This window comes from Balaenoptera physalus (assembly GCF_965194825.1).
Source record: "Balaenoptera physalus genome assembly, contig: HAP1_SCAFFOLD_1610, whole genome shotgun sequence".
Classification (NCBI taxonomy): Eukaryota; Metazoa; Chordata; class Mammalia; order Artiodactyla; family Balaenopteridae; genus Balaenoptera; species Balaenoptera physalus.
In genome coordinates, this window is record NW_028125189.1 from 32278 (window position 1) to 58774 (window position 26497).

The window sequence follows — 26497 nt, forward strand, 5'->3', positions numbered from 1 at the left end:
AGACTTGAACCCAAAATAGAGTTTAGTCTTGCAGTATGAAGATAACAGGAGATTATGGGAAGAGAGCAGTTTGTTTTCCTGAAGAAAAGCGAACAAGGAAAGGGGTGCGAGGGAAACTGGTAGGTGGGGCTGGGCGTTGGCTGGGAGACATAGCAGATCCCTGGGACGTGCTTTCTCATACTTCACCTGCTCCTCTCCTCCACTCTGCGTATGACCTTTTGGGCTGGATGGGATGGATGTACCTTAGGCCCCGTCTGAGAAGCTTTATGTGTGTGGGATGCACGGCTGATGGAGATGGTGGTTCATTCTAATAGTGTGGCAGCAGGAGAAAGTTGGAAACAACTGCTCTGCATCTGACTGTTGAGAGTCCAACAAACCTATATATTCCTTTGGATTCAGAGAATTCCCATGTATGCTGGAGGATGGAAAGATGCAGTAGGATTCCTGGCAAGCAGATGTACTCTATTTAACACCTGCCTGAAAGATAAAGGGAGGGATGGTGATCGGTTAACACTTTTCTGATAACCGCTTGTCTCCTGAACCAGATTTGTGTTCACCTAAGAACGACTGCAAGGCCATCTGTTGACTGCTCAGCCATGGTGGAGACTTCATTTGGAATGGACATCTACAAATGCACACATACATATATACGTATGCACCCCTCTTTGTCGTTCAACTGCTGCGGTGGCAGCATTCCCAAATGTCACCCCTGACAAATCTATCAGGGTGTTCATCAGATGCTGAAGAAGTCACAGGCAGGTAGCATCTCCAATTATTCAGTGAAGAAGGACTGCCTATGCGCAGAAGCTCTTAACTGTTTCCCCTAACAGATAAATGCTCCAAATCTTTTAACCAAACTAAATTACAAAGAAAAAGTGATCAAATTAGTTTTATAGTTCCACTTTTCCTGGCACACTGGTTTTACATACATTTCTGTAGCATCTGCTCTGCTCAGGGCTTTGGTGACCATACCATTCACTCAGGCTCAGGTTGAGTAGTGCCCCTACGAGCTGATTGGGGTCAGACTGCACCACTCCTAAATTTCCAGCTGTTTGCTTTCTCTCCCCTCTGGGAGATACGGAATGTGTGGGTTTTAGGGTGTTGGGACAGACCTTGAAAAACCTAATAAAATCAAACAAAAGGAAATAGACTTTGGTTTAACCGTGGTGCATGTTTTTTACACTCTGGTTTAATGTTTCCAGAGACCTGCTAAAGTATTTACTTAGCAAACAATGTTAGTCACCTAGAATAACTTTGTATAAACATCATTACTCAGTAATGTCTGAGATCCTTTTTTTAGTGGAGCTGCACACCCTGTTGATTTTTTTTAGTCCATTTCTTTTTTTAAAAAAAGATGTATTTATTTTTGGCTGCGTTGGGTCTTCGTTGCTGCGCGCGGGCTTTCTCTAGTTGCGCCGAGCAGGGGCTGCTCTTCGTTGTGGTGCGTGGGCTTCTCATTGTGGTGGCTTCTCGTTGCAGAGCACCGGCCCTAGGCGCGCGGGCTTCAGTAGTTGTGGCACGCGGGCTCAGTAGTTGTGGCTCAGTGGTTGTGGTGCATGGGCTTAGTTGCTCTGTGGCATGTGGGATCTTCGTGGACCACGGCTCAAACCCATGTCTCCTGCATTGGCAGGTGGATTCTTTTTTTTTTTTTTTTTAATAGATCTTTATTGGAGTATAATTGCTTCACAATACTGTGTTAGTTTCTGTTGCACAACAAAGTGAATCAGCCATATGCATACACATGTCCCCATATCCGCTCCCTCTTGAGCCTCCGTCCCATCCTCCCTATCCCACCCCTCTAGGTCATCGCAAAGCACTGAGCCAATCTCCCTGTGCTATGCTGCTGCTTCCCACCAGCCAACTGTTTTACATTTGGTAGTGTATATATGTCGATGCTACTCTCACTTCACCCCAGCTTCACCCTCCCACCCCATGTCAAGTCCATTCTTTATGTCTGCCTTTGTACTCCTGCCCTGCAACTAGGTTCATCAGTACCTTATTTTTTTTTAGATTCCATATATATGTGTTACCATACAGTATTTGTTTTTCTCTTTCTGACTTCACTCTGTATGACAGACTCTAGGTCCACCCACCTCACTACAAATAACTCAATTTTGTTTCTTTTTATGGCTGAGTAATATTCCATTGTATACATGTGCCACATCTTCTTTATCCATTCATCTGTCGATGGACACTTAGGTTGTTTCCATGTCCTGGCTATTGTAAATAGTGCTGCAGTGAACATTGGGGTACATGTCTCTTTTTGAATTATGGTTTTCTCAGGGTATATGCTCAGTAGTGGGATTGTTGGGTCGTATGGCAGTTCTATTTTTAGTTTTTTAAGGACCCTCCATACTGTTCTCCATAGTGGCTGTATCAATTTACGTTCCCACCAACAGTGCAAGAGGGTTCCCTTTTCTCCACACCCCCTCCAACATTTTTTGTTTCTAGATTTTTTGATAGTTATCAATCTATCAATCTAGATAGTTATTATCTAGATTTTGATAATGGCCACTCTGACCAGTGTGAGGTGATACCTCATTGTAGCTTTGATTTGCATTTTTCTAATAATTAGTGATGTTGAGCATCTTTTCATGTGCCTCTTGTCCATCTGTATGTCTTCCTTGGAGAAATGTCTATTTAGGTCTTCCACCCATTTTTTAACTGGATTGTTTGGGTTTTTTTGATATTGAGCTCCATGATCTGTTTGTATATTTTGGAAATTAATCCTGTCTGTTGTTTCATTTGCAAATATTTTCTCCCATTCTGAGGGTTGTCTTTTCGTCTTGTTTATGGTTTCCTTTGCTGTGCAAAAGTTCTTAAGTTTAATTAAGTCAACTATACTCCAATGTAAAATAAAAATTAAAAAAAAAAAAGAATATCTACGTGTAAAAAAAAAGCTACTAGAGAGCCCGCTCTATCCCAGTTGCTATAATTACATCTTCACGAGGGACAGTGAAGCAGAGCACCGATCTGAGAGTCAAAGAGCTGGGTTCTAGTGTCTTCTCTGCCACTTACTGTTGGTCAAACCACCCCATTTCCTTTTGCCTCCATTTCTCACCTGTAAAATGAGGGCGTAGGACTAGATGATCTCTAATTTCACTTACAGCTCTGGAAGTCTATGACCCATCTACCTGTCCCACAGTGTCTTTGTATGTTACCTACAAGTCTTCAGAAGGAACCAAAGACAATTTTGGGATAGTACCAAAGCTTTGAAGAAAGATAACAGAAACAACTCAAGCTTATTTATATTTGGATACCTTTTTTCCTCTCAAAGAGTTGATTGATTTTTCTGAAGAACAATCAATGCAGTGCTTTCCTTGGTTGGAAATGAATAGGCGGGCATTTAAGAAATAAGTTTCTAATTTGAGGACTTGGGACAGATATATTTGCTTGGCCTTGAGGTCCTTAAGTAGTGAGTCCCCCTCAGCAATGATAAATATTTCCATGAAATTAACCTTTCTACACACCCGTTCCCCACATCAAGAATACGCTAGGCCTTCCCTGGTGGTGCAGTGGTTAAGAATCCGCCTGCCAATGCAGGGGACATGGGTTCGAGCCCTGGTCCGGGAAGATCTCACATGCCGTGGAGCAACTAAGCCCACACGCCACAACTACTGAGCCCATGCACCTAGAGCCCGTGCTCTGCAACAAGAGAAGCCAGTGCAATGAGAAGCCCGTGCACCACTATTAAGAGAAGCCCCTGCTTGCCGCAACTAGAGAAAGCCCATGCACATCAACGAAGACCCAACGCAGCCAAAAATAAATTAATTAATTTAAAAAAAAGAATATGCTATATTTGATTACACAGGACACTCAACAATGAATGAGTTTCCCCTCTGGTGCTGCAAACCTGGGTCACTCTTTTGACATTCCTGAACTCTATTGACAAATGCCCTCTCCAAGCTAGAGAACCACAGGGCCTTTGCTGTAAGAGCAGCCCGTGGTAACGGACGCAGCAAGAAGAGAAAGAGGTCATTGAAACAGAAACAATGACAGCAGCTAATGCTGAGAAGTAAATAAGAGCTTCTCTGTTCATCTGCCCTTGGAAACCAAAATAACTATCCTAAAAGAAAGATGGGTGTTGTCGGAGGACGGGGACGGGAGAGCGGGAAGAGATGTGGGAGAAAACCTCATCAGCTCTGTCTTTCTTCTGCCCCAACAATAGGGATTGTTCATTCAGAGAGCTGGGATTTGGGAGCAGGGAGAGAGAGTGGGGAGGAGTGTGGACCTTGTTTTGGTTTGTAGACCTCATTTGTGGGCAGCTGTTGGTCAAAGGGGGATGTGGCATAGGTAATGACAAATGTTCACGTGTCACAGCTGGGTCGTAAAAAGGAGTGACTCCTCCGTAGCACTGGTTAGCGTCTGTGCATGCACGCCCTGTAGGGATTATTTGATCCCTCTCTGCCTCCCTATCGGGCTGGGAGTTCCAGGAGCACAGCCATGCACTCCTCTGTCCGTGGAGCTGAGCTCGGTGCTGGCTTCTAGAGGAGGCGAAATCGATAGATGCTTAAGGACTCTTAATTGATTCAAACTGAAGGTAACTTGGAAAGATGCAGGGGGCAGCATGTCACTGACAGGTGATATCAGAGGCAGGTTTGGGTTGGGTTTTTCACTAAGTAGACCCTCTCCTATCTATGAATTAGGAAGTAGGGTCTTCACATCTGGCTATTTCCAGTGGCCAGTTTCCTGCGGCCAAATCGGAGCACTCTATGAAGAGTGGTCAGGAAATGGGGGGAGAGTCTTAAGCAGTAAGGCTGGGGTTTTGTTAAAAGAAAACCCCTTCCTCTCTTCGCAGCCAAAGCAATAGACGCATTCCTTTCAGAGGAACAGCTTCCCCTCATCCACTGCTATAAAATCTTAATGGGGAAAATATTCCAATCCATTTAGTACAGAAGCAGAGATGACAACACTCCTGTGATTGAAGGAAGCTGAGAAGACTAATTTTCTAGTATGCCGTGGTGTTGCTGTGTCTCAAAACCGATCCTCCCATAGTCTTGGAGGCTAACTTCCCAACTTTATGCTCTCCTGAGATCACTCTAATCTAAAGCCTATGAGTGGTTTTCTTACTCTGGGAGCAGAAAGAGGTTTACATTTGAAATTGCTGTCCATGCATCTCATCCAAGAGGCAACCCCCCGTCCTTTAATCCGCAAGAGCTGCAGAGTTCATTCCTTCCTGAGCCAAAGGAGTTGCCTTAAATGATTACCTTGATAAAGTAGAGCAGGAGATTTTATTTTATTTCATAGTTCCCTTCAGAGCAAACGAATCCTGGTGCAGCCAGAATCCCTTCCTTCAAGGTCTGAATCCCTCCAGCCCACCCAGGGATGCGTCTCTTCCCAGTCTGGGGCCCCCAGAAGCATCCTGGCGTCCAGGCCAGGCAGGTTTCGTAACTGTGTGGAGCCTATCTCTCTGGTATGATTAAAAACCGATAAAATACCAACATTATTCAGCACTTAACTAGGTATCAGACATCGTCCTGAGCTCTGTTCCTGTGAGGTAAGTGGTATAGCCATTTAGCACATGAAAAAACCAAAGTTAGATTATTAGGTAAATTGCACAGAGAGTATTCCCAGAATGGAGCTGTCTTAATTCTTACATTATGTAGGATGAAATTGAAGATCTAAGAGACTGTCATGGTCCCCAAATCACAGAGTACTCAGACTTGCTAATTCAGAGGGGTGAAGCCAAACTCAAAGCCAGGTTTTCAGATGCCAAACCTGGATCATTTTCACAACACTGTAGTTCCTGTAGCCAAAATCTAAATTTCCTTAAGAAAACCATAGGCATGAGAATCACTGTAAATCTCTTACTTCAAGAATGGATCTTTTCTTCCTCTTTCCTTCCTCCCCAGAGCTTGCATTTTCTCCACAAACTCCTTTTTTTTTTTTAAATTTATTTATTTATTTATTTATTTGGCTGTGCCGGGTCTTAGTTGCGGCATGCAGGACCTAGTTCCCTGACCAGGGATTGAACCAGGGCCCCCTGCATTGGGAGTGCGCAGTCTTAACCACTGGACCACCAGGGAAGTCCCTCCACAAACATTTCTTATACAATTTTTAAAAATCTTGTATTAACCCTTTAGCTAGATACTTTGCCAGGCTCACTCCCATCTCTGAGACTTCTCTGGCACAGTGTTCCAACTGGGAGTTGCTACCAGGTCATTCTATCTTTCAGGGCCTTGTTTGCTGCCACCGTCTCCATGAAGCCCTCCTGACCACGCCAGCCCACACACCTCACAAGCAAGTCTCACACACAGTTTTTATAGGTAGTGTTGCCATCCAACACTTTCATCTCCTGTCCTCCTTCTCTCCCTACCTGAAGCAACCTCTACTCCGAGGCACATACTGTTGGCCAGAACCTAGGCATTCTGGCTATGACGGTTTTCTCCCAGTACATCTCAGAGCTGCCCTTTTGTAGTTTGTGTTTGTAAACTTGTAACTGTTCATTGACATTTGAGAACTGTTACCTGTCCTTGTTTAGGAAACCTCCCCACAGCCCTTGGGCACCCGGCTCACAATCTTCTCCAGCTAAACCCATATGCCTCCCTGTGGGACTTCAGCCTTTCGTGGAGGTGCTGTCCAGATACCTCAGCCTCCCCAGCTCCAGCGACCGCCACCTCCTATATAACCCTGTGGCCTCACCTTGGAGTTTATCATTGGAAACTCTTCGACCACCATAGGTCTTAAGTTCCGAATCCCACTCGGTGCACAGTGGCCATTGCTTCCTTTACTCTCATTCCCTGACAGATAGAAATCTACCCTTCAGCTTCCTCCAAACCTCGATGCCTTTGCTTCCTCCACTACCTGCGAGTCCTTCACTTCCTTCTGATCACATTTCCTCCCCCTTTCCCCAGCCTGGACTCCTCACAAACTTCTGTCTCACCAGCACCTCAGTCACCCGGCTCTCTTGTCCTCCCATCAAGCCCCCATCCCCACTTCCATCTGGAGATCCCATCCGACTGCCGAGTGAGGCTGTGTCACCACGACTGTGCAGACTGGCGCCTTACGAGCTTGTGGCTTCCGTTCTTACTTGGGCCCTTAATTTGGCTCTACAACCTTTTAGGGGTCTTGGTCAGCTTCCTCTCTCATTCTGCTCAACAGCTTCTGGAATCTTTCATCACTTTTCCCCAGCTTTCTACCAAATTCCCACTCTGCTTACCCAGCAGGTGATCTGACCTCCCTTCAGAGCAAACCAGCCCTGAATCACAGCACCCTGCCTCACTTTACTGGCTCACTCTGCAAGCTAAATCTGCCCTCATCCTCATTTCCTTCCAGTGTCAAGAAAAAGCTGTCCCTCTCTTCAAAGCTCAGCCAACCATCTGATCACCTGATCCCATTCTGTCTAACCCCCAACCCTAGGAAAATAGTTCCATCAAGCATCCTCGTTCTTATATTTTTGAACTTTGACCTTTCATTATCATTCCCTAACCCAATAGATATATTCAGATTCCTCAGAAACACACTCAGCTTCACCTCTCTGTCCTTCGGCTCTTCATTGCCAAACTTCTTGAAAATTAATTTACACAGGTATGCCATGCTTGTCTCCTCCTCCTTATTCCTTTTTTTTTTGGCCGAGCCGTGCAGCATGTGGGATCTTATTTCCCCAACCATGGTTCGAACCTGCCCCCCCTGCATTGGAAGTGCAGGGTTAACCACCACTGGACCACCAGGGGAGTCCCGCTCCTCCTCCTTATTCTTAAACACACCTCTGTGTAAGGTCTGTTCCCATCACTCAATGAAAAGGCCTTGGCAAAGGTCAGCGATGACCTCTGTATGAAGTGGTCTCTTCATTCCCATCCTCCCCAGCCTTCCTGTAATATTCGAGGTTGCTCTCCCACACTCTGCACCTTCTTCCCCATCTCTCATCAGTCCTGCTTTGTCCTCACCACTGGCTTCTCTTTCTTTGCTATTCTCACAAATAGCAGTTCACTAGAAGTCTATCCTGAGTCCTTTTCTTACCTTCCCTGGGCAACTGCTTCCACTGCCATGGATTTTACTAAATTGAACTACCACTAAGTTACTCTCTCCAGCCTAGACCTTTGCTGGGCTCCAGGCCTATATGCATATTTAACAAGTGTTGACTATACTGAATATGTCTTCAGTCCCTTCTCAGAAATGATGACCCATGTGATGGTGATGATGATGACTAATATTTATGGACTCCGTGCTACATGCCAGACGCTGTTCTAAACTTCAGTCACCATAGAAATACCGTACGGGAGGTACTATCGTCCCCGTTTCACAAAAGTGGTAATAAACACAGTACGATTTAGTATCTCAGTAAGTGACACTGTTTTTCACCTGAATATCCAACCCAGGGACCCAGAAAGAATCCTGTACTTTTTATTTCTCCTCCTTCATTTTCAGTCAAGCATCAAATCCTGTTGGTTCTTCTATTTGAGTTCCTCTGGCTTTATAGTCTCCTCTCTAACACATCTTTTCCAGAATCTGTAACTTTGTCTTACTTCAGACCCTCCTCATCAATCGACCAGACTCTTAAAATGGTGCCCTGACTGCTCTTCTTGCCTTCAGTCTTACCTCTGTCTACCTGCAGTCCAATCATTCTCCACACCTCTTCTAGAGTGGTCCTTCTGAAATGCAAACTTGATCATATTATTACGCTGCATAAAGCCAGTCAGTGACTCCCCTCACATGCTACTTCTGCTGGGCATGAAAGACACCCACCTACCTTCATGGGCTGCCCACTGCATGACATTTCATCTTCATCTCCCACCATTTCTCTACTTTCACTTCGGATATTCCAGACATCTCTCTGAGTGACAAATGCAAAAGCTTTTGCTCACACTATTTTCTCTGCCTGGGTTGCCCTCCTCCATTTCTTTGTCTAGTAAACTACTCATCCTTCAAAACTGTGCTCTCTAATATGTAGCCAGTAGCCACAGGAGGCTAATCTGAATTAAGATGTGCTGTACTGTAAGTATAAACACTGGATTTTGAAGACAGTGTGTGAAAAAAAGTATAAATGTCCCAGTAATTTTACATTGATTACCTACTGAAAAGATAATATTTTGGATATATTGGGTTAAGTAAAATGTTATTAAAATTTATTGTTTCTTTCTATGTGGCTATTAGAAAATTTAAATTTACACAAGTGGCTTGAATTCGTGGCATGCATTATATTTCTATTAGACAGTACTTCTTCAAAATCCTTACCCTGTAAACTTAACTGAAGAGGCAAAAGACTTGTACACTGAAAACTACAAAATGATGCTAAGAGAAATTAAAGAAGACACAAATAAATGGAAAAACATTCCATGTTCATGGACTGGAGAATTAATACTGTTAACATGTCAGTACTAACCAAAGTGATCTCCAGATTTAATGCAATCCCTATAAAAATCTCAGTGACATTTTTTGCAGAATCAGAAAAAAACCCATCCTAAAATTCACATGGAATCTCACTGGACCCTACATAACTAAAATAATCTTGACAAAGAAGAATAAAGTTGGAGGTCTCATATTCTAGATTTCAAAACTTAATACAAGGCAACAGTAATCAAAACAATGTGGTACTGGCAAAAAGACAGACATATAGACCAATGGAATAAAATAGAAAGTCCAGAAATAAACCCTCAAGTATATGGTCAAATGATCTTCAGCAAGGATGCCAAAACCATTCAGTGGGGAAAGGAGAGTCTTTTCAGCAAATAGTGTTTAAAAAACTGGTATCCACATGCAAAAGAATGACATGGACCCTTACCATACACCATATACAAAAGTTAACTCAAAATGGATCAAAGACCTAAACATAAAAGATAAAAACTATAAAACTCTTAGAAGAAAACACAGGGAGAGAGCTTCATTGGATTTGGCAATGAGTTCTTGAATACGACAGCAAAAGTACAGGGAACAAAAGTAAAAATAGGTAAATTGGACTACATCAATATTTAAAACTTCTCAGCATCAAAAACACAACCGTAAAAAGGCAAAGTATGGAATCAGAGAAAATATGTGCAAACCATTTATCTAACAAGGGGTTAAGATCCAGAATATATAAAGAACTCCTGCAACTCAACAACAGAAAACCAAACAACATCTAATTTAAAAATGGGCAAAGACTAGAATAGACATTTCTCCAAAGATGACATGAAAAGCTGCTCAACATTGCTAATCATTAGGGAACTACAAATCAAAACCACAACGAGATATCACCTCACACCCAACAGGATGGCTGTAATCGAAAAAAATAAAAAAACAGAATATAACAAGTGTTAGTGAAGATGTGGAGAATTTGGAACTCTTGTGCACCGTTGGTGGGAATGTAAAATGGTGCAGCTGCTATGGGAAACAGTATAGAAGTTCCACAATAAAATTAAATATAGAATTACCATAAAATCCAGCAATCCTACTTCTAGGTATATATCCAAAACAATTGAAAGCAGATATAACAGTACATCCATGTTCACAGCAGCATTATTCACAATAGCCAAAAGGTGGAAGTAACCCGAGTGTCCATTGATGGAGTGGACAAGCAAAATGTAGTGTGTGTGTGTTTGTGTGTGTGTGTGTATATATATATATATATATATATATATATATATATAGAGAGAGAGAGAGAGAGAGAGAGAGAGAGAGATGGAGAGAGAGAGAGAGGGAGAGAGAGAGAGAGAGGTATATTATTTGGCCTTAAAAAGGAAGGAGGGCTTCCCTGGTGGCGCAGTGGTTAAGAATCCGCCTGCCAATGCAGGGAACACGGGTTCGAGCCCTGGTCTGGGAAGATCCCACATGCCGCGGAGCAACTGGGCCCGTGAGCCACAACTACTGAGCCTGCGCGTCTGGAGCCTGTGCTCCACAACAAGAGAGGCCGCGATAGTGAGAGGCCCGCGCACCGTGATGAAGAGTGGCCCCCGCTTGCCTCAACTAGAGAAAGCCCTCGCACAGAAACGAAGACCCAACACAGCCAAAAATAATTAATTAATTAATTAATTAATTAATTAATTTTTTTAAAAAAAGGAAGGAAATTATGACGCATGCTACAATATAGATGAAACTTGAAGACATTATGCTAAGTGATGTAAACCAGTCACAAAAGGGCAAATACTATATTATGAGATATCCAGAGTAGTCAAACGCATAGAAACAGTAAGTACCACATGGCGGATGCCAGGGAGTAGGGAGACAGAGAAATGGAGAGTTGTTTGATGCGTATAGATTTTCAGCTTTGCAGGGTGAAAAAGTTCTGGAGATTGGTTACATATCCATGTGAATATATTTAACACTATTGAAGTGAACACTTAAAAATGATTAAGATGGTCATTGTTATGCGTATTTTACCACAATTTAAAATTTTTAAAAATCAAGTTCCAGAAAAAAGAAAGAGAGAAATTCAAGATGGCGGAGTAGAAGGACGTGCTCTCACTCCCTCTTGCGAGAGCACCAGAATCAAAACTGGCTGCTGGACAATCATTGACAGGAAGACCCTGGACTTCACCAAGGAGGATACCCCACGTCCAAGGACAGAGGAGAAGCCACAGTGAGACGGTAAGAGGGGCGCAATCAGAGTAAAATCAAATCCCATAACTGCTGGGTGGGTGACTCACAGACTGGCGAACACATACCACAGAAGTCCACCCACTGGAGTGAAGCTTCTGAGCCCCACCTCAGGCTTCCCAACCTGGGGGTCCGGCTACGGGAGGAGGAATTCCTAGAGAATCAGACTTTGAAGCCTAGTGGGAATTGATTGCAGGACTTTGACAGGACTGGGGGAAACAGAGATCCCACTCTTGGAGGGCACACACAAAGTAATGTGTGCATCGGGACCCAGGGGAAGGAGCAGTGACCCTGGGGGAGACTGAACCAGACCTACCTGCTGGTGTTGGGGGGTCTCCTGCAGAGGCGAGTGGTGGCTCTGTTTCACCGTGGGGATAAGGACACTGGCAGCCGAGGTTCTGGGAAGTTCTCCTTGGCGTGAGCCCTCCCAGAGTCTGCCATTAACCCCACCAAAGAGCACGGGTAGGCTCCAGTGTTGGGTTGCCTCAGGCAAAACAACCAACAGGGAGGGAACCCAGTCCCACCCATCAACAGTCAAGTGGATTAAGGTTTTACTGAGCTCTGATGCCACAGCAACAGGGAGGGAACCCAGCCCCACCCATCAACAGTCAAGTGGATTAAGGTTTTACTGAGCTCTGACCGCCACAGCAACAGTCAGCTCTACCCACCACCAGAGCCTCCCATCAAGCCTCTTGGATAGCCTCAACCACCAGAGGGCAGACAACAGAAGCAAGAAAAACTACAATCCTGCAGCCTGTGGACCAAAAACCACAGTTACAGAAAGATAGAGAAGATGAAAAGGCAGAGGGCTATGTACCAGATGAAGGAACAAGAAAAAACCCCAGAAAAACAACTAAATGAAGTGGAGATAGGCAACCTTCCAGAAAAAGAATTCAGAATAATGATAGTGAAGATGATCCAGGACCTCGGAATAAGAATGGAGGCAAAGATCGAGAAGATGCAAGAAATGATTAACAAAGACCTGGAAGAATTAAAGAACAAACAAACAGAGATGACCAATACAATAACTGAAATGAAAACTACACTAGAAGGAATCAATAGCAGAATAACTGAGGCAGAAGAACGGATAAGTGACCTGGAAGACAGAATGGTGGAATTCACTGCTGCGGAACAGACTAAAGAAAAAAGAATGAAAAGAAATGAAGACAGCCTAAGAGACCTCTGGGACAACATTAAACGCAACACCATTCGCATTATAGGGGTCCCAGAAGGAGAAGAGAGAGAGAAAGGACCAGAGAAAATATTTGAAGAGATTATAGTCGAAAACTTCCCTAACATGAGAAAGGAAATAGCCACCCAAGTCCAGGAAGCGCAGAGAGTCCCATACAGGATAAACCCAAGGAGAAACACGCCGAGACACATAGTAATCAAAGTGGCAAAAATTAAAGACAAAGAAAAATTATTGAAAGCAGCAAGGGAAAAACGACAAATAACATACAAGGGAACTCCCATAAGGTTAACAGCTGATTTCTCAGCAGAAACTCTGCAAGCCAGAAGGGAGTGGCATGATATACTTAATGTGATGAAAGGGAAGAACCTACAACCAAGATTACTCTACCCGGCAAGGATCACATTTAGATTTGATGGAGAAATCAAAAGCTTTACAGACAAGCAAAAGCTAAGAGAATTCAGCACCACCAAACCAGCTCTACAACAAATGCTAAAGGAACTTCTCTAAGTGGGAAACACAAGAGAAGAAAAGGACCTACAAAAACAAACCCAAAACAATTAAGAAAATGGTCATAGGAACATACATATCGATAATTACCTTAAACGTGAATGGATTAAACGCCCCAACCAAAAGACATAGACTGGCTGAATGGATACAAAAACAAGACCCATATATATGCTGTCTACAAGAGACCCACTTTAGACCTAGGGACACATACAGACTGAAAGTGAGGGGATGGAAAAAGATATTCCATGCAAATGGAAATCAAAAGAAAGCTGGAGTAGCTATACTCATATCAGATAAAATAGACTTTAAAATAAAGAATGTTACAAGAGACAAGGAAGGACACTACATAATGATCCAGGGATCAATCCAAGAAGAAGATATAACAATTATAAATATATATGCACCCAACATAGGAGCACCTCAATACATAAGGCAACTGCTAACAGCTATAAAAGAGGAAATCGACAGTAACACAATCATAGTGGGGGACTTTAACACTTCACTTACACCAATGGACAGATCATCCAAAATGAAAATGAATAAGGAAACAGAAGCTTTAAATGACACAATAGATCAGATAGATTTAATTGATATTTATAGGACATTCCATCCAAAAACAGCAGATTACACATTCTTCTCAAGTGCGCACGGAACATTCTCCAGGATAGATCACATCTTGGGTCACAAATCAAGCCTCAGTAAATTTAAGAAAATTGAAATCATACCAAGCATCTTTTCTGACCACAACGCTATGAGATTAGAAATGAATTACAGGGAAAAAAACGTAAAAAAGACAAACACATGGAGGCTAAACAATACGTTACTAAATAACCAAGAGATCACTGAAGAAATCAAAGAGGAAATAAAAAAATACCTAGAGACAAATGACAATGAAAACACAACGACCCAAAACCTATGGAATGCAGCAAAAGCGGTTCTAAGAGGGAAGTTTATAGCTATACAAGCTTACCTAAAGAAACAAGAAAAATCTCAAGTAAACAATCTAACCTTACACCTAAAGAAACTAGAGAAAGAAGAACAAACAAAACCCAAAGTTAGCAGAAGGAAAGAAATCATAAAGATCAGAGCAGAAATAAATGAAATAGAAACAAAGAAAACAATAGCAAAGATCAATAAAACTAAAAGTTGGTTCTTTGAGAAGATAAACAAAATTGATAAGCCATTAGCCAGACTCATCAAGAAAAAGAGGGAGAGGACTCAAATCAATAAAATCAGAAATGAAAAAGGAGAAGTTACAACAGACACCGCAGAAATACAAAACATCCTAAGAGACTACTATAAGCAACTTTATGCCAATAAAATGGACAACCTGGAAGAAATGGACAAATTCTTAGAAAGGTATAACCTTCCAAGACTGAATCAGGAAGAAACAGAAAATATGAACAGACCAATCACAAGTAATGAAATTGAAACTGTGATTAAAAATCTTCCAACAAACAAAAGTCCAGGACCAGATGGCTTCACAGGTGAATGCTATCAAACATTTAGAGAAGAGCTAACACCCATCCTTCTCAAACTCTTCCAAAAAATTGCAGAGGAAGGAACACTCCCAAACTCATTCTATGAGGCCACCATCACCCTGATACCAAAACCAGACAAAGATACTACAAAAAAAGAAAATTACAGACCAATATCACTGATGAATATAGATGCAAAAATCCTCAACAAAATACTAGCAAACAGAATCCAACAACACGTTAAAAGGATCATACACCACGATCAAGTGGGATTTATCCCAGGGATGCAAGGATTCTTCAATATATGCAAATGAATCAATGTGATACACCATATTAACAAATTGAAGAATAAAAACCATATGATCATCTCAATAGATGCAGAAAAAGCTTTTGACAAAATTCAACACCCATTTCTGATAAAAACTCTCCAGAAAGTGGGCATAGAGGGAACCTACCTCAACATAATAAAGGCCATATATGACAAACCCACAGCAAACATCATTCTCAATGGTGAAAAACTGAGAGCAGTTCCTCTAAGATCAGGAACGAGACAAGGATGTCCACTCTCACCACTATTATTCAACATAGTTCTGGAAGTCCTAGCCACGGCAATCAGAGAAGAAAAAGAAATAAAAGGAATACAAATTGGAAAAGAGGAAGTAAAACTGTCACTGTTTGCGGATGACATGATACTATACATAGAGAATCCTAAATCTGCCACCAGAAAACTGCTAGAGCTAATTAATGAATATGGTAAAGTTGCAGGATACAAAATTAATGCACAGAAATCTCTTGCATTCCTATACACTAAAGATGAAAAATCTGAAAGAGAAATTATGGAAGCACTCCCATTTACCATTGCAACAAAAAGAATAAAATACCTAGGAATAAACCTACCTAGGGAGACAAAAGACCTGTATGCAGAAAACTATAAGACACTGATGAAAGAAATTAAAGATGATACCAACAGATGGAGAGATATACCATGTTCTTGGATTGGAAGAATCAACATTGTGAAAATGAGTATACTACCCAAAGCAATCTACAGATTCAATGCAATCCCTATCAAATTACCAATGGCAGTTTTTACGGAGCTAGAACAAATCATCTTAAAATTTGTATGGAGACACAAAAGACCCCGAATAGCCAAAGCAGTCTTGAGGCAAAAAAATGGAGCTGGAGGAATCAGACTCCCTGACTTCAGACTATACTACAAAGCTACAGTAATCAAGACAGTATGGTACTGGCACAAAAACAGAAACATAGATCAATGGAACAAGATAGAAAGCCCAGAGATTAACCCACGCACCTATGGTCAACTAATCTATGACAAAGGAGGCAAAGATATACAATGGAGAAAAGACAGTCTCTTCAATAAGTGGTGCTGGGAAAACTGGACAGCTACATGTAAAAGAATGAAATTAGAATACTCCCTAACACCATACACAACAATAAACTCAAGATGGATTAGAGACCTAAATATAAGACTGGACACTATAAAACTCTTAGAGGAAAACATAGGAAGAACACTCTTTGACATAAATCACAGCAAGATCTTTTTTGATCCACCTCCTAGAGTAATGGAAATAAAAACAAAAATAAACAAGTGGGACCTAATGAAACTTCAAAGCTTTTGCACAGCAAAGGAAACCATAAACAAGATGAAAAGACAACCCTCAGAATGGGAGAAAATATTTGCAAATGAATCAACGGACAAAGGATTAATCTCCAAAATATATAAACAGCTCATTCAGCTCAATATCAAAGAAACAAACACCCCAATCCAAAAATGGGCAGAAGACCTAAATAGACATTTCTCCAAAGAAGACATACAGACGGCCACGAAGCACATGAAAAGATGCTCAACATCACTAATTATTAGAGAAATGCAAATCAAAACTACAATGAGGTATCACCTCACTCCTGTTAGAATGGGCATCATCAGAAAATCTACAAACAACAAATGCTGGAGAGGGTGTGGAGAAAAGGGAACCCTCTTGCACTGTTGGTGGGAATGTAAACTGATACAGCCACTATGGAGAACAATATGGAGGTTCCTTAAAAAACTAAAAATAGAATTACCATATGACCCAGCAATCCCACTACTGGGCATATACCCAGAGAAAACCGTAATTCAAAAAGACACATGCACCCGAATGTTCATTGCAGCACTATTTACAATAGCCAGGTCATGGAAGCAACCTAAATGCCCATCAACAGACGAATGGATAAAGAAGATGTGGTACATATATACAATGGAATATTACTCAGCCATAAAAAGGAACGAAATTGAGTCATTTGTTGAGACATGGATGGATCTAGAGACTGTCATACAGAGTGAAGTAAGTCAGAAAGAGAAAAACAAATATCATATATTAATGCATGTATGTGGAACCTAGAAAAATGGTACAGATGAGCCAGTTTGCAGGGCAGAAGTTGAGACACAGATGTAGAGAATGGACATATGGACACCAAGGGGGGAAAACTGTGGTGAGGTGGGGATGGTGGTGTGCTGAATTGGGCGATTGGGATTGACCTGTATACACTGATGTGTATAAAATTGATGCCTAATAAGAACCTGCAGTATAAAAAAGCAAACAAAACAACTAATACTAAACTTTCATTGGGTTATTTGTATGGAAATATGTTAATATAAATGTTTCAGACATTACATGAAATTTCTAAAAATCTTATATTTGTATTTGTATGGAAATATGTATGGAAATATGTTAATATAAATGTTTCAGACATTACATGAAACAAAAAAAAAAAAGAAAGAAAAAAAAAAAACCCTTATCCAGATATCACCCGCCTCCTCCCCTCTAGTGTGAATTAACTACTCCTTTCTTCATGGCCCCACTTAATTCCTGCACATACCTCTAATAGGTCTTCTCACATTTTTGGTAATTCTTTGGTTGACAGGATAAGGGTTACTGTCCCATGAGTGAGATGAATACCCATCCACTTCTAGGGTCTTGACCAGAAGCTAAGAAAATATACTAGGGTCTTTAGTAAGGTGGAGAAAAGAGACAGTAGCCCTGACGGCATAATATGCCACAGGGGATATTCAAGACTATACCTTGTATGTGTAGAGGTGTCACTCTGAGGCTAGATCTGGAGGGGCTAATGTCCTTCAGCCATCCTTCTGTAAGCAGCATCTGAAAGGCCTGAAGAGCACGTCCTCCCACCTCCAACAGATGAAAACATCTCCTTCTCTATCATGAGTCCAACCAACTGAAATGCTTGGCCACACCCAGTCTGACCTGTTGGGAGGAAGAGAGGAAGATATTCATTTAAGATAGAGCCAAGATGAAGTAGCTTATGTAACAGATAAGGTACTCTGGGGCCACATAAAGAACTGTTTTGCTGCCTCCCCTGAACTCTTTGTATGTACACTTGATGCCTAACAAGAATTTATTTATTTATTTTTTTCTGATAACGGACTGGACCTTCCTGCCCTTCCCAGTTCATAGCCAAGAGGTAACACTTGTTTGATCTGTCTTCCCTCCTAGATGAGGAGCTCCTTTAGGGCATGGACCACACCTTATTCGTCCTCGTATCCCCAGTGTGCACCAGTGCTGGCACATAGCAGGACTGGTGCACACAGCCTGCCCAACAAATGACTGAATGGTTAGAGTGAGGGTGTGGTGAGTCATTACAATAACCCAGAGAGAGGCTTTTGACAGAGCAACTACTCCACCCCTAGAGAAAGGACAGTCTGAATAGAGAACCACAGGGAAGATGTGGGTCTGGTGGCTGTGGGGAGCAGAGGGGGCATGAGAAGAAAAAGTGGTTCATTATAAAGCCAAGGTTGAGCAGGCTGATGAAGTTTATGCCCTCAAGTCTCATGTTCTGTTGTCTCACTGGTCTAATGACAGGGCCGGCGTTTATCTGGGCGCCGGGCAAGTGTCCCTTCATTCTATAATTTCAGCTCCAACTGAAGCAACACCGTAACACTGGCTCAGTGGCCACCATTCCACAAGCCACATACGTTGCTTCAGTTTTAAATTAGGTATTGTTTTTTCTGGCTGATTGGACTGATTCTGGTCTACTAACAATGAGATGCTCATGTATGGTCCTTTCATGTAGTCAATCCTTGGTAATGTTTTTCCCTCTCCTGTGACGCTGGAAAGGATTCCTAACAAGTTGATCCAAAAATCAGCTTTCTTTGTCAACATAATGGTATCCTTTCAAACTCACATTTATAGACTTTGCAAGCTGGAAAGAAGAATAAAGCTTAGATCCTGGTAAGGAAATCTGTCCCCAGAGGACTGAGTTGGGTCACAGTGAATTAGAAGTAGAATCCAGAGCCCCTAGCTTCCATTCCTGGCCCCTGTCCTTCTGCTATCAGCCGCAGGTGCAGCCACAGCTGCTTGGGACACGGCCAGCTCACCCTCCTCTACACTTCTGTGCGATCAGGGCTCCCTCTGGATAGCTCTAAATTATCTGCGTTGGGAGAGGAGGAATGAGCAGACACGATTCTTCTGAGGTTAAGTTTCCTTGGAACGTTCTGGGTGATGTTTTTCTAAAGCTCCATCTCAACGGTGCTGACTTCGAGGCTTAGGAGACAGTCCAGAAACGCACTGGTTAGCGGAGAATTTGCCACAAACAGCTGCGTGGCCGATGGGCCGCGCAGTGGCGGCGCACTACTGTATACTAACCAGCCCCCAAACCATTTATTCATCATCTAATAGGCATTATTTGAGCACCTACTGTGTGTCTGGCTGCAAGCTGTCCAATAAGGAGTTGAGCGGCTCAGGGCTTTGTGACCACCTAGAGGGGTGGGATAGGGAGGGTGGGAGGGAGACGCAAGAGGGAGGGGATATGGGGATATATGTATACGTATAGCTGATTCACTTTGTTATACAGCAGCAACTGACACACCACATTGTAAAACAATTATACTCCAATAAAGGTGTTTTATAAAAAAAAAAAAGAGTTGAGCGGCTGCCTGCAACACCACCCCCTCCCCCCCCCCCCCCCCCCCCCGCCCCGGCCAGGCCCAAGGAGCCATAGGAACCTGGAGACACAGGGACTTGTGATTCTCAACTCAGATCTGGCCTTAGCTTGTGTTGCGACCTGGGGCAAGTATTGTAAATCCTCCAGCCCGTAGCTTCAAAGCAAAAAGAAGTCTTTTCAAAAGGGAAGGGTATTTCTGGGAACCGGAGAAACACACAACAACAGCTGCAGAAGTGCTGTGAGCCCCTTTGCAGGCTCCCTGACCCGGGAGCCACCGCTCACCCACCCGCGGGCGGAGGCTGCACGCTGCCTGCCGAGCAGGCTGCCCCGTCCGGCCCCGGGGAGCCCGGGCAGCGGAGGCCCAGGGGGCGCCTTTCTCTTTAAGAGCCCCGCAGGCGATCCTGATTGGCTGTAGCTATGCGGGTCTTTCTTCCCAGCTCCCTCCCTCGGAGCGCTCCCACCCCCGCCGCTTTCTCGGCTTTTTCCACGCCCCCTCCCCCCACCCCCCTGCGTCCCCTCCAGCCCCTGGCGCTCACCTCCAGTTCCTCGCCGCAGAGTTCAGCCCCGGCAGCGGTAGGGGCGACTCGCTAGCAGTAGATGCCGGGCGCCAAGATTTGCATCCTTAAGCCGCGCTGAACGCCAGAAGAAGAGAGAAGGAAGCAGAGAAGCCCCGGGAAGGCGGGGACGGGAGGTGCGGAAATCCCCTCCTAAAAGGCAGAAGCCGTCGCCCCCACCAGAGAGCTCCGCGCCGGCTGCTCGCCTGCTTGCTGCCGCTGCCACGAGCGCCCGCCTCTCCCCAGCCATGCCAGGCCCGGCCGCCGACGAGGGGAAGGTCCCCTTCCGCACCGCCAAGGAGGAAATCCGTGTGGGCTTCGGGGTCGAGGGCTCGGAGGGCGGCGGCAGCGGCCGGGAGAAGCCCGGCACGCGCGCGCGGCGGCAGGACATCGTCTGGAGGAACGTCTTCCCGATGAGCCTGCTCCACTTGGGGGCCGTGTACTCCCTGGCGCTCATCCCCAAAGCCCAGCCGCTCACTCTGCTGTGGGGTAAGTCCGGCCGGCGGCCCCTGCGCCCGGGGCACCGAGGCGAGGCGGCGGCGGGGCGCGCGGGGGCGCGGGTCGCCGCTGGCTTCGGGCGGTGTGGAGCCCCCCTCCGCTCTTCGCTCGCCTCCCCACCACGCGCCCCGGCCCCCCGGCCTGCAGTCGTCCGGCCTTTGGTACAGGCAGGTATTTCTGTGCTGGTATTTTCAACTTCTGCCTCCTCCGCTGTCTGCTTGAGTAGGTGCCTTTGGCGGCTCCTGGACGGACTCGGGGCCCTTCGGCGCCACCGCTGTGCGCAGAGGCGCACCGGCTGAACCCGGGTTCCAGGGCGGGGAGACCGATGGGATGATTGTGTCGCCCAGGCGGGTCCCAGCGGCGCTCCTTTCTGCCGCCCTTCGGCTTCTCAGTCTCCTCTGTGGGCCACGGACCTTGGGGCCGAGTTCAGGACAAGAAAGGGAGTTGCAGCGGGGGTGGAGAGACCCGGCACCGGATCAGTCTTGATGTTCGCGCAGGAGATGGAAGACACCAGTTCCCTTCCTGCCCCTTCAAGGCCCCCATCCCTGCCCGCTCCGTGATCTCTTGTGCCCAGCTGCACTTCTAAGGTCCCAGAAGTTTCTCGGCGAGCACACCAACCCCGCGGCGAGAACGCTCTGCTCCCCGGCACAAAGCTTAGACCGTGGCAGAGCAGATCCCCTCCGGGACCTATCCCTTCTGACCAGTGCCTGTCTGTCACCGCACCTGTAGCTCTCCCTCTCGCCACCCTCTTTCCTAGCACCCGCAACCCTGCCGGCATGGGAGGGAGCCCAGGAGCCCCCCCCCCAATGCCCCCCACCTCCCGGGGCCCGGGGGCCGAGTGCCTGCCCTACGTGACTCCAGTGGCTGACCTCAGAACCACTTCCAACACCCCCTGCCCCAGCAACTGGTTTTGGCCTCAGTCCCTGCAGTGGCCACATTAGCCGGGACAAAAGGCGCTGGCCTTGATATCCTGGGCTGAGAGTTGGACGAGATGATCCAAGAAGCCCTTTCAGCTCTCCTTTCCGAGATCGCCAAGGAACGGGGGCAGGAGAAACACAACCTACTTTTATTCCCAGAGGGGAAGAGGAAGGAAGAAAATAAGAAAACCTCTTTCTGCAAGGCGTCTTATTTAGCATAGTGCCAGCTCCAAATGCCTGGGTTCATAATGGGGCCGCTCGTTTCCAAGCCTTCCCCTGAAACTCTGCAGTCCCTGCTCTCGGAAGCAAACTCTTCCAGAAGATGGGGGCCTCTTAGGGGAGTGTGGCTGAGCAGAGCTGAGGAATGATGAGAGGGGCGGGGCGTCTGTGGGCATCTGTGAAGCCTCCCAGAGCCCCCTAAGCTTCGGGTAACCTCCCTGCTCAGCCCTCCCCTGCTCAGTACACCGCCTCAATTCAGTGTCCTTTCCACCATCTTCTTTACTGTTATGTGTTGGTTTCATTCTCCCTGTCTTCCTTCTTCCTTTACTTCCAGATGACTAGATCATGAGATGCTCAGTCATTGCTTCATGGACACACTCCCCCCACCTGCCAACCAAAACCCTTATTACCCTGGATCCTCCAGGGAGCTGCTCCCTCTCCACCCCACTCCTTCTCCCTGCAGGGGCAGGACTGTGCCTTTGGACTTCAGAGCTCACCTGCCTCCAGGGGATTGGGGCTTAGCTTTAATAGCCCAGTGTCAGAGAGCTCAGGGAGAAGTGAGCACTTAAAATATTGTCTTACATGCCTGGAGCTCCACAGACCCACAGGCTCCATCCCTTACAGCCACCCACCTGCTGGTTCTGGCATCCCACCAGGAGCCACAAGGACAAGGCCTCCTCTCCAGGTTTGCCAGTCACCTCTGCCCTTTCCAGGCCACTCACTGTGGTGGAGACAGAATCTTTCTTCTGAAAGACCTCGGCCAGAAGACACCGTCCTCGGCCTCAAAATCCTTTAGCTTCCCCGGAGAAGTCAACACACTGCAGGACTCTGGGTTCCCCTTTGTGGGTGATGTTGCCAAGCCCATCCTTGTGCCTTCCTGCATAGTCTATTGCCTTAGCTACTTTTCATCAGTTCCATTCCCTGAATCTTGATTCACTTCCTACCTGGGTTTCATTGCTGCCCCCCTCCAAAAAACAAACAAACAGAAAAAGAGCCGACAGTGGTGGATATTGTAGTTTCAAGATTCAAACTTGTGACTTAGAAACATTCCAAGTAAGTGAATGTTATCTGATGGATAGCTTGTGAGAGAAGAAGTGAGGGAGAGAGACAGCTAAGATCAGTGTGCTGATGGCTAGAATCTACAGGGAGACTGTTGATCAGGGTTATTTTCATTGAAAGCCCTGGTGCCTTGAGCTTCAAATTTCTCCCCACTGGATGCCCTTTTCATCATCTCTCCCACTGGCTCTGTGTAGTGTTCGGACTGAGTTCATGCACCAGTGGGCTGTTCGTCCACTTCAGGGACCTGAGTTGTCAAGGCAGTAGGCTTAACTAGCCCATCTATTATTGCTTGCCACCCTCCACCCCAGGTATGGTTGCCCTGGAAACAGGAGGCATCCATGCAGAGCACCCAGCAGAGGATGTTTTAGGTGTTCAGTTGTGCGAAGAGTAATTTGCGTGGCAGTAAAATGTCATCCGTGAAAGATCCCATCAAGTTGTTCAGTCCAGACCTCCTCCACTGCCTCACTCCCCACCTTTTTATGACTCTCCTTGGGCCCAGAGCAAGTTGTTTTCTCTTCTTACCCTTGCAGTTTTCTGAGTGGGCAGGCTGTCAGAACGGAATGCTCTTGGTGCCCACAGGTCCTGAGGGATGAGTTTATGACTTTTGAGCACAGAACACGCCCTCCAGCTGGAGGAAAAATCTTCACCTGAAGGCTTGAGCTCACAAAAGTGCCTGCTTTGAGGGTTTTTGGCCAAAGGGGCAGTTCGTTCATGCCCTGACTCCCAAGACGAGTGGAATAGGGGAGTGAGGAGCTGCAGCTGTGGTGTCGAGGTCAGAGTCCTGGTGCCCCTTCCCAGCAGCTTTGCCCTGTCTCCAGGCATTCTGGCCACTGGTTTCCAAAAACATGAGGGACTTTTCTGGTTTCCCTTGAAATGTCATCCGAGTCCCCTAAATATGCCTTGGTGACATCATGACCATTTCAGTGACAGTATCAGGCATGCAAAACACTAACATGCCCTGCTCCCTTCCATCTTGCCCCAGGGCAAATGTGACCATTGCTAAGGAAGAGACAGGATTCTCTGGTGCCCTTCAGGTTGCTGGCACACAGCCTATGGCGAGGAATCTGAGCGGTGGCAGGAATTGACGAGGCAGTCTAGCAGGAGGGAGGGTCAGGAGAGGCTGGGGTTTGGAAGGTACTGGTCCATCAGTCAGATTCTGTCCAATTCGGAGAGTTGCCCAAAGATGAGCTGTCTTCTGTCAGGCCTTGGGTAACCTGAATCCACACCTTCGATGGTCCTGATGTCTTTGTTGGGCTTCTTTTTCCACCAAATCCCTAACATTGTTGACGCCCTCCCAGAATGCGTGGCCATGGACTTCTGTTTTACCTCCCGGTTTTCTAGGGTGAGCACAGCTCAGAAGAGAAACAACTGAGAATGTGAATCCCTGCTCTCCTACTTACGTACCAGCTGCATGGCCTTGGGCAAATGAACATCTCCAGACCTCAGCTTTCTCACCTGTAAAATGGGTATATCAATACTTCTTGCTCATGAGGCTGTGAGAATTAAATTCGATAATAGGTGTAAACTACTTAGCACAGTGCCTGGACCTTGGCTGATGTCCAGTAATTGTTAGCTGCTCTTATTATTATTGGTCCTGATACTGGCTTTTTTTCTTTACTAGAAGGAAAAAAGGCCCTCTTGCAGCACAATCAATTCTACAAAGCTGGCACACAACATGGCTTCGTTGCCTCTCTTGCATAGAAAAGATTGCTTTGGCTTGGGAAACAAGGGTTCTTTCTCAAAGTCTCCAAAGAGAAATGAACACAGATCCCCCTGTCCCTCCTCCCTCCCCCATTCCCTTCTCTTTCATCCTCTCTTCCTCCTATTTTCCTCCAGAAGGCCATTATTTTGTAAAGAAGAATCTTTTTGTTCAGCTGATAACTCACCTGGTCTTTAGTGTTTTCTTTGGGGCTTTTTGAGCAGAGCCAGTTAAATTGCTGTAAAAACAGGGCCAAATCATTTCTCCTAAATGTCTTAGGGTCTCAGTTTTGACTTTTTTCCCCGTTTCTGTCTCCTTGAATCATCTTTTTTTTTTTTTTTTTAAAAATGGGAATTATTTATTTATTTATTTATGGCTGTGTTGGGTCTTCGTTTCTGTGCGAGGGCTTTCTCTAGCTGTGGCAATCGGGGGCCACCCTTCATCACGGTGCGCGGGCCTCTCACTAGCAAGGCCTCTCTTGTTGCAGAGCACAGGCTCCAGATGCGCAGGCTCAGTAATTGTGGCCCAAGGGCCCAGCCGCTCCTCCGCGGCATGTGGGATCTTCCCGGACCAGGGCTCGAACCCGTGTCCCCTGCATTGGCAGGCAGATTCTCAACCACTGCGCCACCAGGGAAGCCCCATTCTTTTTGTTTTTTTAAATCTTTAACGCTCAAACTACTAAAAAACTGAAAAACATAAATGAATCTTCCTTTTAAATCTTGTAATTCCCAGCCCATGGTTGCAACTCTTGCATTTCTAATAACCAGGCAAGCACTAAGAGCCCTACCCAAGGCTGGGTGGAGTGCAGCGAAACCCGAGAGAATGGTGTGCTTTTGCTGGCTTAATAGTCCCAACAAGTATAAGTATAGGTTGAGGTTAACATTATTAACTCGGTTTTTTTCTAACACTGGTCAAGGTCACTGCCAACTGCACTGTCATCCTGAAATGTGAAGTCGCTCTGCAGAGTGGAAACCAGAGCGGGAATCCCAGCATTGCCACTTAGTTCAACTTCTGGCAGGCCCCTTTCCAGTGTGAGAGCCTCGGTTTCCTGGTCTCTGAAATAGGGATGGTAATACTGATCTGAAAGTTGTTTTAAGAATCAGGGCAGGGCTTCCCTGGTGGCGCAGTGGTTGAGAATCTGCCTGCCAATGCGGGGGACACGGGTTCGAGCCCTGGTCTGGGAGGATCCCACATGCCGCGGAGCGGCTGGGCCCGTGAGCCACAATTACTGAGCCTGCGCGTCTGGAGCCTGTGCTCCGCAATAAGAGAGGCCGCGATAGTGAGAGGCCCGCGCACCGCGATGAAGAGTGGCCCCCGCTTGCCACAACTAGAGAAAGCCCTCGCACAGAAACAAAGACCCAACACAGCCATAAATAAATAAATAAATAAATAAATAAATAAATAAATAAATAAAAGCTTTATTAAAAAAAAAAAAAAAAAGAATCAGGGCAAATGTCAAACTGGTGCCAGAGGATAGACATGCAGTGCTCTCTGTTACTACCAACCCCACCGTGGGCCAGGCATCAGGGAACCTGCAGGGCTTAAGTGTCTGTTTGTCTGGGACTTGGAGTTCTTGTGGCGCAAATATAAAGCATAGCCTTTAAATCTAAATAGATTATCCTGACCTCGTGTAACATTTAGTTCTCATCTTGTCCTGATTTGTGTATTGTATAACATCATAATAATTGCTTGGAAAAGTCACTGAGAGATTTACAAAAGGGTGACACAGTCATGGTGGTTTCCCTGAATTTTTATAAAAGGCAACATCGTCTTTGGTTGGCATTATTCTTGTTGAGCATTTATTTTGACATTCTGTAGTCTCTGGTGTGCAGTCTCGCCATCCCTCTGCTGTGACATGTCCTGCTTCTGTGGAAGTGCCACCCTGGGGTTAAGAGTATGGACGT

General features: G+C 45.4%; 2 long non-coding RNA genes across 2 annotated transcripts; both read right to left on the reverse strand.

The window, feature by feature from the left end:
- Positions 1 to 929: 929 nt before the first annotated feature.
- On the reverse strand, positions 930 to 17922 carry LOC309653989. Its single transcript, XR_014259705.1, has 3 exons — positions 17768 to 17922; positions 8686 to 8773; positions 930 to 1122 (listed from the first exon to the last, which is right to left on the reverse strand). It is a non-coding gene; the product is annotated as an uncharacterized lncRNA (long non-coding RNA).
- Positions 17923 to 18101: 179 nt separating this feature from the next.
- Positions 18102 to 20554, reverse strand: LOC309653990. The gene is made up of 3 exons (XR_014259706.1): positions 20184 to 20554; positions 19402 to 19461; positions 18102 to 19247 (listed from the first exon to the last, which is right to left on the reverse strand). It is a non-coding gene; the product is annotated as an uncharacterized lncRNA (long non-coding RNA).
- Positions 20555 to 26497: the final 5943 nt, after the last annotated feature.